Source organism: Astatotilapia calliptera, chromosome 22, assembly GCF_964374335.1.
Source record: "Astatotilapia calliptera chromosome 22, fAstCal68.1, whole genome shotgun sequence".
NCBI lineage: Eukaryota > Metazoa > Chordata > Actinopteri > Cichliformes > Cichlidae > Astatotilapia > Astatotilapia calliptera.
In genome coordinates this window covers 3,465,722-3,477,319 of record NC_137442.1, presented here as the reverse complement: position 1 = coordinate 3,477,319, position 11,598 = coordinate 3,465,722, and the positions used below count along the sequence as shown (strand labels likewise).

At 42.6% G+C, this 11,598-nt stretch overlaps 1 long non-coding RNA gene across 1 annotated transcript; it reads right to left on the bottom strand.

Moving 5' to 3' along the window:
- Nucleotides 1-522: 522 nt before the first annotated feature.
- Nucleotides 523-3,989, bottom strand: LOC145423667 (uncharacterized). The gene is made up of 4 exons (XR_013904724.1): nucleotides 3,010-3,989; nucleotides 2,249-2,414; nucleotides 1,916-2,011; nucleotides 523-1,569 (listed from the first exon to the last, which is right to left on the bottom strand). It is a non-coding gene; the product is annotated as an uncharacterized LOC145423667 (long non-coding RNA).
- Nucleotides 3,990-11,598: the final 7,609 nt, after the last annotated feature.

Sequence of the window (11,598 nt, the reverse complement as noted above, 5' to 3'; positions counted from 1 at the left end):
TGCCTAACAACCTGTTTTTGACTCCTAAATTGTCATTAATGCAACCGCTCTACATAACAGTCAGTGTAACTGATTAGAAATCTTTTATTCATGAACCTACACATTACGGTTTATTTACTAGTTGTATGTATTTTAACAGAACAAGAGGTGGACCACACGTTTGAAGAGCTGCTGGTCTTTATAACTGGGGCTGACTTACTTCCACCACTCCCAACATAGACTTTTATGATCAGGAGTCGGGGATGCGGCGCATCCCATACTCATCGATGTGCACACTGTAAACCCGAATAAGTTACCAGAACTCAAAAAAATTGAGGCAATCGATTGCCTCAATTTTTTTGAGTTGATCAACTCAAAAGCCAAATTTTTCCAGAACGTAAAAGTTTGGATTACATGGTACTTGTATCTTTTGAGAACGGTCAACTCAAATATTTGCAGTTAATATGACTTAAAGTTTCAAGTTTACAAATTCAAAGAAATAAGTTCACAGAACTTATAAAAAATAAGTACACAACTACAACATTTTTATGTTAACAAAACTCAAATGTTTATTAGTTTGTGTTGTCATTATTTTAAGTACACGTTAGTCAAATATGTTGACTACTTGATACTTAAAAACATGTGACCCAAAACTTAAAATTTTTGAGGCAATTGATTGCCTCAATTACACTGAGTATCGGTAACTTAATATGCAAAAGTCATAAACATCTGCCATTGAACAGTATCTTGCCTGCTCCCTTTTAGCACTATGTTGAAATTAAATACATTAAAAAAAAAATTACATAAATTAAAAATAATTAACAAAAACATTTATAAATTAAAATAAGTAGACCAAAAATTGTTTAGTCAGGAAAACTGTCAGAGTAATGAAAAATAATAATTAATAATATCAAAATGTGCTTGCTTTTGGCTCTCTGGCTAATATCTGAATAAGACAACAAGGCAGCAATTTGAGTGAATTACAATGCTATTTGTTTTACATTAACCAGTATCAAACAGTGAAATTTAGGTCATCTTGCGCAGCCCACAATGTTTTGGAAATAGTATTACGAAAAACATTAAAACATACAAAACATTAGTGTTGCTTTGCATTATGTTAATGAGAACAAAGGCACGTTGTATAGTTTGGACCTATTGGCTGAACACCTGTAGAGTAATCTAATAATGTTTTGAGGCATTATTTAGATGAAAGGAGAGAACTTTGAACTAGCCTTTTATAATGCTTCACCCTGCATCCTTCTTTCAGATGAGTTCCTACATAACCAAGTCATTCTTGAGGGTCTGTAACCTGGGTGACAATTTACCACTTTCTAGACCAAATAAAATCTTTTGAGTAAATTCTAAAGTGTTGGTCAGGGCTTTGGGGTAGCTGAGGTGAAGTGCATAGATCAGTCCAAACATTACTAGGAAGGCTTCACCAAATCTGGGGAGACTGAACACGGCATCACTTTCAATGACGACAGAGATTTTCACAGGTTGGTAGTGAACTGGACTTGTTGTGTGATGGTCACTGATGACAGTGAAGAGGGCCACTTCAACACCATCAAGCTCCAACTCATCAGATTCGTCCTGAATTAATGAAAAAGAGATACTAATCACAATCTAACCCAAGAAATACAACAGACGACATATAATTTCTCATTTTACCAACTCCCACTGAGATCCAATACCTCTTTTACAAGGGAGACCTGAGTCTCACTGTAAGAGGTGAAAAACAGAAGATCCATGTTCTGCACACATAAATCAGCTAATTCACCAGAGAATCAAGTGGTGTGAGATAGACTGAAACTAAGCTAAAGGAAATACACAGGAGTAGACTAAACAAAGTCCAAACAGTGCATCAAAATACATGTTTGTACTTTGATGCACTGTTTATATACACAGTAGTATCTGTTAGATACTTAAGGACACTCACAGTGCAGGTTCTGAAAAATCCAGAGACATCCTCACGCAGATAGACAGGAAGGGCAGGGAGAACGGTAGTGCACTTGGTGTGGATATCATGGATTTCCTATTTCCAGATAAAAACAGAATTTTATATACTGGTGAGTTTACTGAACAACAACAAAAACAACAGTCAAATCAGAACATATGTCCACAAATAACCTGTTCACATCTTTAATACAGTCAGACAAATAGCAAACACAAAGTGGAGTAATAGCAAAATTCAAAAAGCTCATTTAAATCATTGAACCTGTCCAATGTTCCACTGGTTCAACCTATGAAATGTGTAACAATCTATTATTACCTGTTCATTGTGAATTCTTAGAATTTCAGCCAGGGCATCTGCTGTCTTCCCAGTTTTTGATGCCCTGGCTGAATAAGGTCATCAGTCGAGGAAGATGGCGGTCAAGTTCAGCGTAGAATGTATTGGGCAGGTTCTGATTTGTAATCCGCTGAAACTCTGCATACAACTACAGCAGAAGGACAATACAGTTCAATTTGAAGAATCTCGCACATCTTTATAAAGCAGCAAAAAGCTGCCACATGAGTAAGAATTACAATTTTCATTTTAAACAGAGCTGATCCATATTACCTCAGACTCCATTTTTAGAGCAGGCCAGAGGTCCAAGAGCTCCTTCACAAACCTAACCCTGCACATATAGTTTAAAATATAGCGTTTCTAACAAGAAAACTGCTTGAAAGCACTCTCACTGCAGACAGGCATCTCCGTTGTGTAACTGCAGGGACAACGGGCTTGTTTGGACCCAACTATTCTGAGTCATGAGAGGGGGTTTAAAAATTTAGAGAGATTAAAATACTTTGTTTCATACTAGGCGACCGGGCGCCACCTCTAGAGCAAGTAGTATCTAACTTTTTAAACAGCCTGCGACCCTCATTACAACAACTTAATGCTAGCTCTGCAAGCGCAAAGTTTCCTTCGGGGAGAGCAGCAAAGCACATAAAAAACACGGACCGACATTTCTGCTATTCTTTTCGACACGCACCCAAAATACAACTAAATATTCGTATTTTAACAATAAACTAATATCAACATTGAAAACTTACTGTAAGTCCAGTGATGCTAGTTGCTGCCGTTAGGTCCAACTTTCTCCAGTCGTCCGTGTTGCCTCTTTGGTGCTGTTCCCGCCCATATACCTTTACTTCTTCTGTGTTTCGTATTAATGCTCATTAGCGCCGCCTTCCGCTTCGGAGGGTGAATCAGAGATTAACTCGGAATAAAAATTGATTCCTGCAGCTGCTCAACACTTACGGAAAAAATTAAAAATATATATGTAGGACACAGTGATAAAACAATGAATATTAAAATAAATACATTTTGTCTTCCACTAATGCATTTAAGACAATTTGATTTTACTTATTTGGTGAAACACTTTGAGATTTTATTGTATTTTAGCATGTGCTACATAAATTAAGTTTATTATTAAATCCTACCTACTTGAAACAACAAAAATAACAGGACTTTACCATTCTTATATGTCCTAACTTAACTGTGTTACGTTGTGCTTAAGTTATTATTTTAAGTGATGCTTACTTAATATAGAAATAGTTAAATTCAATCAAATATTATTAGTTTCATTTACTCAAAAAGAAGAACATGTTATACGAACTTGACATATTTAAGTTAACAGAACTTTTTAAAGACTTTGAGTATACACTACTTAATCTGTTTAATTACTTTGAACATTTGGGTTTACAGTGCAGCTTAGATTTTTTTTCTTACAGAAATATGATTTTTGATAATGATCGATATTTAGAAATTGAGATTTATTTGAGCTGGTATGAAGCAGAGGTCAAAGGTCATAAATGATTTGTTAAAAATAAATGATATATTTCCAACTTTTCTTTCCTTTAGCAACAATGACATTTTCACTGTGTGTGTGTGTGTGTGTGTGTGTTTGTGTGTGTGTGTGTGTGTGTGTGTGTGTGTGTGTGTCCTCAGTGAACTGTATCAGTCTCTGCAGTATCTTCCAGCTGCAGCAGTCACTTCAGTTTCTGTTCAGTCTGACTGAGGGAGGTTTTTGTACGACTGTTTTTCACTGTGTGAACACATACTGACTGTTAGGATAGTGAAAACTCTGACAGTAATAAACTGCTGCATCTTCAGCCTGGACTCCACTGATGGTCAGAGTGAAGTCAGAGTTTGATCCACTGCCTGTAAAACGAGCTGGAATCCCTGAATATCGACTGCTAGTGTAGTAAATGAGCAGTTTAGGAACTCCTCCATCTTTCTGTTGGTACCAGGCCAAATGGTTGTTGCCATGAACATTCTGACTGGTCGTACACTTGATGCTCACAGATCCTCCCACAGCAGAGCTCACTGCTCCAGGCTGAGTCACTGTGATCTGTCCTCTGGACTCTGAGGACACAGAGACAAAAACATAAAGCAGCTTCATGGTTTTGTGGGCTTCATTTCAGAGGGACAGATGTTGATAGAGGAGAGGAGTTTGATTCTCTGGACTTTACCTGTGAAGCAGCAGCAGAGGAGAGTCCAGATGAGGACGCAGATCAAAGTCATGTTTTTGATGAGGAGGATTTCTGTGGCTTCTGTTGTGATGAAGGACAGCTGTCAGTCATCCAGTGTTCAACTCTCAGGACTATAAACTCTCCCAGAGCACTGGAGCATGGTGCTGCTGATGCAAAGTGCCTCTCTATGGAAATCATCTGACTGAATACAACAGCTACTTGGCTGAAATAGTTGATGCTGTTTATCAGTTAATCAGTTTTTCACAATGTTCACGATTCACTTTTCCAAGAACGATTTTCTTGGAAAGGAGATTTCCTCACCCCAGTCCAAGTGTTGGCCAATCAGGACTGTGCAGGGTGCCAGTTTAGCTCAGTGGGTCATGGGAGGGGGCAGCAGCCTGGATTTGAGTATAACCTGTGGCCCTTTTATGAACATAGTTTCTGAGAATCTTCAACCTGAAAGAAGTTAGAAAATGACCTGTCAACAAATTAAAGTGCTGTTCACATGTAAAAAATAGGCCAGAATAAATAGAAAAGTCAATGTTTTTCAAACTACACCTGTGCATGCAAACATGGCCTCAAAAGTGAAAGACATTTCAAACAAATTAAAAAAAAAGGAACAATTTGTAAAAGTTATTTTAGAGTTTTGAAAAACTCACTCAGTACAAAAAACCTTGCAGTGATTCACATTGATGCATGATGTTGACCACAGGGTGGAAAAGTTAAACATGACCACAGCGCAGATATCACTTGTTAAAATGTTTTGTAGAATAACAGGACAACCTGTGAGACTGGAAAGACTCGACTTTCATGTCCTGAACATGTTATTTTCTGTTTTGTGATGTAGTGTGTAATGCTCAGCAGTATTATCATTTTAACTGGTTCTGTGCATGATGTAAAGCAGTCTTTCTCAAACTGTGGTACACATACCACAAGTGGTACTTGGGCTCTCTATGGTGGTACGCGAGAAATCTCCATATTTTTTTAAGATTAAATAATATACCATTGTGGAGGTATGCAAAGATGACATGAGCGTTCCCGAGGCTCTTCTGGGAGCCGGAGTCAACCAGAAAACGTCTCCCCGAGTATGAGTCCTCCATGAAGTGCAGCCTTTCCTTGTCGCCAGCGGTCACAGCCGCTACAGGCAGCCCAGGGAAATGGCGGGCTCATTTCTGCGGCACAGCACTGTCACGCTGATGGTAAAAACACAACCCTTTTCCATGACACCGCGATCCCAGCCACTATCGATGAGTTGGAGGCCCCCGGGAGAATCGGTGGGGGCGTGGGAGAGTCGGGAATTATCGTCTGGATGCCAAAGCTCCTGGTAGCCAGGAGAATGTGATCCACTTCTTCTGCAAGTGACTGGTAATCCTTCGCACCCAGCAGCGGGGAGTTGTCAAGGCCAACTCAAGGAAGACGTGAGTGAAGAGGAATCCGCCGTCATCCGTTCCTAGCAAGGACAGTGTGCTCTCCATGAGTTCGAGAGCGGTACCATCACCCAGGCCAGAGAGAGAGAGGAGTTTCTCAGCCCGCTCTGCATCGGAGGGGGAGTAGCGCCGCAGCAGCAGCGCCTTCAGAGCGGTGTATTTCCCTTTGATAGGAGGGGATCTCGGAGGAGGGTCATCACAAAACAGTAGGCAAAACTGATGTGAATACAGTGCTTTATCTACAGTGCCTAGTTTAATTACAATGCAGGAACTATAAAGGCTACAAACTGTGAACTATGAAACGTGAAACTCAGACAGTGTGCTATGACTAGATGCAAGAGTTTAAGTACAGATCCTGGGGAGGGAAATAGGGGCGGCGGCCTGGGTGGAGTTACACAGTCACTATAATGAGAAGAGACAGCCAGTCAGTGGCAGTCTAGTGAATCACAGCCATTTGATTAAACTATGATGGTTATGGCTTATGCATTGCAGGGGCAGGCATCGCACAAGGAGGGTGTCCAGGGGGTCCGGGTGAGGAGTGGTGGGGAGAGAGTCCGGAATATACTTGGAGCAACGGCCCTGGCAGGGAGGCTGATGAAGGGCCACGATGAAGGGAGTTCAACCTGATAGCAGAAACCCAGTGTCCAGACAGAGATGCATCTCTCCTGTTTGTAAAGCATGACAGCCAGGCAGGTACTAAGACAGGGAGAAAACACTGAGTAGAAATGCAGATGTTAGGGAAAGTCTCAAGAGCTTTGCGGCCTAGCACTAACGTGGGTTAGCTGAAGATCTGGCAGAGGTCTGTTGTGAGTGCTGGTCTTAAATGCTGGTGACTTGCAGTCAGGTTTGAAGGCTGATGGGAGTCTCCGCCTGAAGGTGGAGCCCAGTAGAGTGGAAAAACCCCCCACTCACCCGGACCATGACAGTTAAAACGTAAGATAAGATAAGATAAGATAAGATAAGATAAGATAAGATAAGATAAGATACCTTTATTAGTCCCACAAGGGGAAATTTCATGTTAAGGCTGCTGACGTATTGCACGCAATGGCAGCGCCATCTTACCCTCCAACCATACATACATTACCCAAAAACATCACATGGGGAAGACAGGTCAGAGAGGTATAACATGGAAAATGCACCACATGAGGAAAGATAAGGAGAAAAAAATAACTCCCCCCAGACTGAGCTCCAACAGGGAGATCAGTTTGAGAACAGAAAAAAACACCTCTGCACATGAAAAAACTCTTAATACACCAAAGAAACACAAGAAACAGGGGAGGGTAAAGGGTGAGAGACAGCTAGTGTAGACAGTACATCCGGGCCTGTGTGCGCTGGTCTCCTTGATCCACCGTCAGCATCAGAGGGGAATAAGCGTCAAAGGCGTTTGGAGGGGGGATGAGTGCACATCTGCATGTGTACATATGTCTGTGTCTGTATGTGTGTGTGTGTCCAGAGTTCAGCTGAGACAGTGTCCTTCGCCCTGCCAGGCTAAGTAAACAGTCTTCCAGCCAACCCAGGTGGCCTTGCATGGAATGGGAAGAACAGACTAAACACAGTCGTTATCAGAGTGTTGTTGTTCAGCTCCAGCCTTGAGACCACAGCTGGCACAGAAGGGGTAGCCACATGAAGTGATGGTGCTTTTTACTTTAGTGCGAACAGCTCATATGAATTTCAAAGCTGCTCTAACAGTCCGACACTGGTCTCTCAATCTCCTGTTGGAGAGCCGTGAGCTTCTCCATGATGTTATCAACCTTACGTTCCGTGATGTCGTCATTCTTGTGCTCAAAGAGCCGATTCTGAGAACTCACGACCGCAGTGAGCTTCTCCAAGATGTGATCCAGTTTGTGCTCAGAGGTCTTATTCTGAGTATTCACGGCAGCCGTAAGCTTCTCCAAGATCTTATCCGTGCTGCACTCAATGAGCCCATTTTGAGAAACTCACGCCTCGTCCCATCGTTTCAATCCCAGCGGGCAGCCTTGTGGGGGTTTGAACAGCCGGTTCCGCTTTCTTAATTCTTCGATAAGTCAGGGCCAAGCCAGCTCCGATCAGCCAGAACCCTGTTATCATGGTTCCGAATAGGTAGATATCTTCAGCACTCAGGCTCACCCAAGCCCAGAATAGTTTGGATCCAGAAGCAGGGTTCATACGTCATCACTTGGTGTTCGCTCGCTCTGCGGTAGAGTATCACTTCCTGTTCCTGCTCAAACACAGTGGTGTTTCTGAGTAGCTTATTTGCTTAGCAATTTAATTAACAACTTTTCAATACATTCTTTTTCATAGTATAATCTTCACGTGCTTCATCCGAAGCACACTTTCTGTGTACTCACTACCTAATTTATAGCCAAACTATTCACTCACTGTCTCTGTACTGTTTCACTAGCCTAGCTTAGCTTAGCTCGTAGCCGACTCGTTAGCACCATGGCTACTTCACCTGTCCCTCCTGCACTTTCTTGCTCATTGTGTCAGATGTTTAGTTACTCCTCGGCCTCCTTTAGCAGTAATGATATCTGTAACAAATGTAGCATATTTGCAGCGCTGGAGGCCAGGATTACTGAATTGGAGACTCTGTTTCGCACCCTTCATTCACCCATAGCTAGCCAGGCCCCTGTAGCTGGTGCAGCTGAAGATAGCGTAGGCCCCGCAAGCTGTTCCCTGGCAGACCCCAAGCAGCTGGGGAAAGAGGGCGGCTGGGTCACGGTGAGGAGGAAGCATAGTCCTAAACAGAAGCCCCAGGTACACCACCAACCCGTTCATGTGTCTAACCGTTTTTCCCCACTCGGCGACACACAAGCCGGGGGTCAAACTCTGGTAATTGGTGATTCTGTTCTCAGACATGTGAAGCTAGAGACACCGGCATCCATAGTCAATTGTCTTCCAGGGGCCAGAGCAGGCGACATTGAAGGAAATTTAAAACTGCTGGCTAAGGGTAAACGTAAATTCAGTAAGATCATAATTCACGTCGGCAGTAATGACACCCGGTTACGCCAATCGGAGGTCACTAAAATCAATATTGAATCGGTGTGCAGCTTTGCCAAAACAATGTTGGACTCTGTAGTTTTCTCTGGTCCCCTCCCCAATCAGACCAGGAGTGACATGTTTAGCCGCATGTTCTCCTTAAATTGCTGGCTGTCTGAGTGGTGTCCCAGAAACGATGTGGGCTTCATAGATAATTGGCAAACCTTCTGGAGGAAACCTGGTCTTGTTAGGAGAGACGGCATCCATCCCACTTTGGATGGAGCAGCTCTCATTTCTAGAAATATGGACAAATTTATTAAACCCCCCAAAATATGACTATCCAGAGTTGGGACCAGGAAGCAGAGTTGCAGTTTTACACGCCTCTCTGCAGCTTCTCTCCTCCTGCTACCCCCCAAAAAACCCATCTCCATAGAGACTGTGTCAGCTCCCAAACAGACAAAAAACAAACTAAAAACCAGCAACAAACAACTTATATTGAATTCAAAATCCTGCTCCTCACATACAAGGTCTTAAATAATCAGGCCCCATCTTATCTTAATGACCTTGTAGTACCATATCACCCTATTAGAGCACTTCGCTCTCGCTCTGCAGGCCTACTTGTTGTTCCTAGAGTATTTAAAAGTAGAATGGGAGGGAGAGCCTTCAGTTTTCAGGCCCCTCTTCTGTGGAACCAGCTTCCAGTTTGGATTCAGGAGACAGACACGATCTCTACTTTCAAGATTAGGCTTAAAACTTTCCTTTTTGCTAAAGCATATAGTTAGGGCTGGACCAGGTGACCCTGAATCCTCCCTTAGTTATGCTGCAATAGACATGGGCTGCCGGGGGATTCCCATGATGCATTGAGTTTTTCCTTTCCAGTCACCTTTCTCGCTCACTATGTATTAATAGACCTCTCTGCATTGAATCATATCTGTTATTAACCTCTGTCTCTCTTCCACAGCATGTCTTTTATCCTGTCTTCCTTCTCTCACCCCAACCGGTCGCAGCAGATGGCCCCGTCCCTGCCTGAGCCTGGTTCTGCCGGAGGTTTCTTCCTGTTAAAAGGGAGTTTTTCCTTCCCACTGTTGCCAAAGTGCTTGCTCATAGGGGGTCATATGATTGTTGGGTTTTTCTCTGTATCTATGAAGCGCCTTGAGGCGACTTATGTTGTGATTTGGCGCTATATAAATAAAATTGAATTGAATTGAATCACTTAAAGATTGGATATCCCACCTGCTGTGAATGTTTTAATGCAGTACAGTTGTTGTTATTATCATTTGTCACATCCTGTTTGTGACAGCTAAAATAAATAACATTCATATAAGAAATAAAATTGTCTCGTGTAAACTGTGTGGTGCTACAGTGGCTTTTCCACATTTTGTCACATTACAGCCACAAACATGAATCAATTTTATTGGACTTCCAGGTGAAAGACCAACACAAAGTGGTGCACACGTGAGAAGTGGAACGAAAATCATACATGATTCCAAACATTTTTTACAAATAAATAACTGCAAAGTGGGGTGTGCGTAATTATTCAGCCCCCTTTGGTCTGAGTGCAGTCAGTTGCACATAGACGTTGCCTGATGAGTGCTAATGACTAAATAGATGCACCTGTGTGTAATCTAATGTCAGTACAAATACAGCTGCTCTGTGACAGCCTCAGAGGTTGTCTAAGAGAATATTGGGAGCAACAACACCACCATGAAGTCCAAAGAACACACCAGACAGGTCAGAGATGAAGTTATTGAGAAATCTAAAGCAGGCTTAGGCTACAAAAAGATTTCCCAAGCCTCCAACATCCCACGGAGCACTGTTCAAGCCATCATTCAGAAATGGAAGGAGTATGGCACAACTGTAAACCTACCAAGACAAGGCCGTCCACCTAAACTCACAGGCCGAACAAGGAGAGCGCTGATCAGAAATGCAGCCAAGAGGCCCATGGTGGCTCTGGACGAGCTGCAGAGATCTACAGCTCAGGTGGGGGAATCTGTCCATAGGACAACTATTAGTGGTGCACTGCACAAAGTTGGCCTTTATGGAAGAGTGGCAAGAAGAAAGCCATTGTTAACAGAAAACCATAAGAAGTCCCGTTTGCAGTTTGCCACAAGCCATGTGGAGGACACAGCAAACATGTGGAAGAAGCTGCTCTGGTCAGATGAGACCAAAATGGAACTTTTTGGCCAAAATGCAAAACGCTATGTGTGGCGGAAAACTAACACTGCACATCACTCTGAACACACCATCCCCACTGTCAAATATGGTGGTGGCAGCATCATGCTCTGGGGAGGCTTCTCTTCAGCAGGGACAGGGAAGCTGGTCAGAGTTGATGGGAAGATGGATGGAGTCAAATACAGAGCACTCTTGGAAGAAAACCTCTTGGAGTCTGCAAAAGACTTGAGACTGGGGCGGAGGTTCACCTTCCAGCAGGACAACCACCCTAAACATAAAGCCAGGCCAACAATGGTTTAAAACAAAACATGTCCATGTGTTAGAATGGCCCAGTCAAAGTCCAGATCTAAATCCAATCGAGAATCTGTGGCAAGATCTGAAAACTGCTGTTGACAAACGCTGTCCATCTGATCTGACTGAGCTGGAGCTGTTTTACAAAGAAGAATGGGCAAAGATTTCAGTCTGTAGATGTGCAAAGCTGGTAGAGACAGACCCTAAAAGACTGGCAGCTGGAACTGCAGCAAAAGCTGGTTCTACAAAGTATTGACTCAGGCGGCTGAATAATTACGCACAACTCACTTTGCAGTTATTTATTTGTAAGAAATGTTTGGAATCA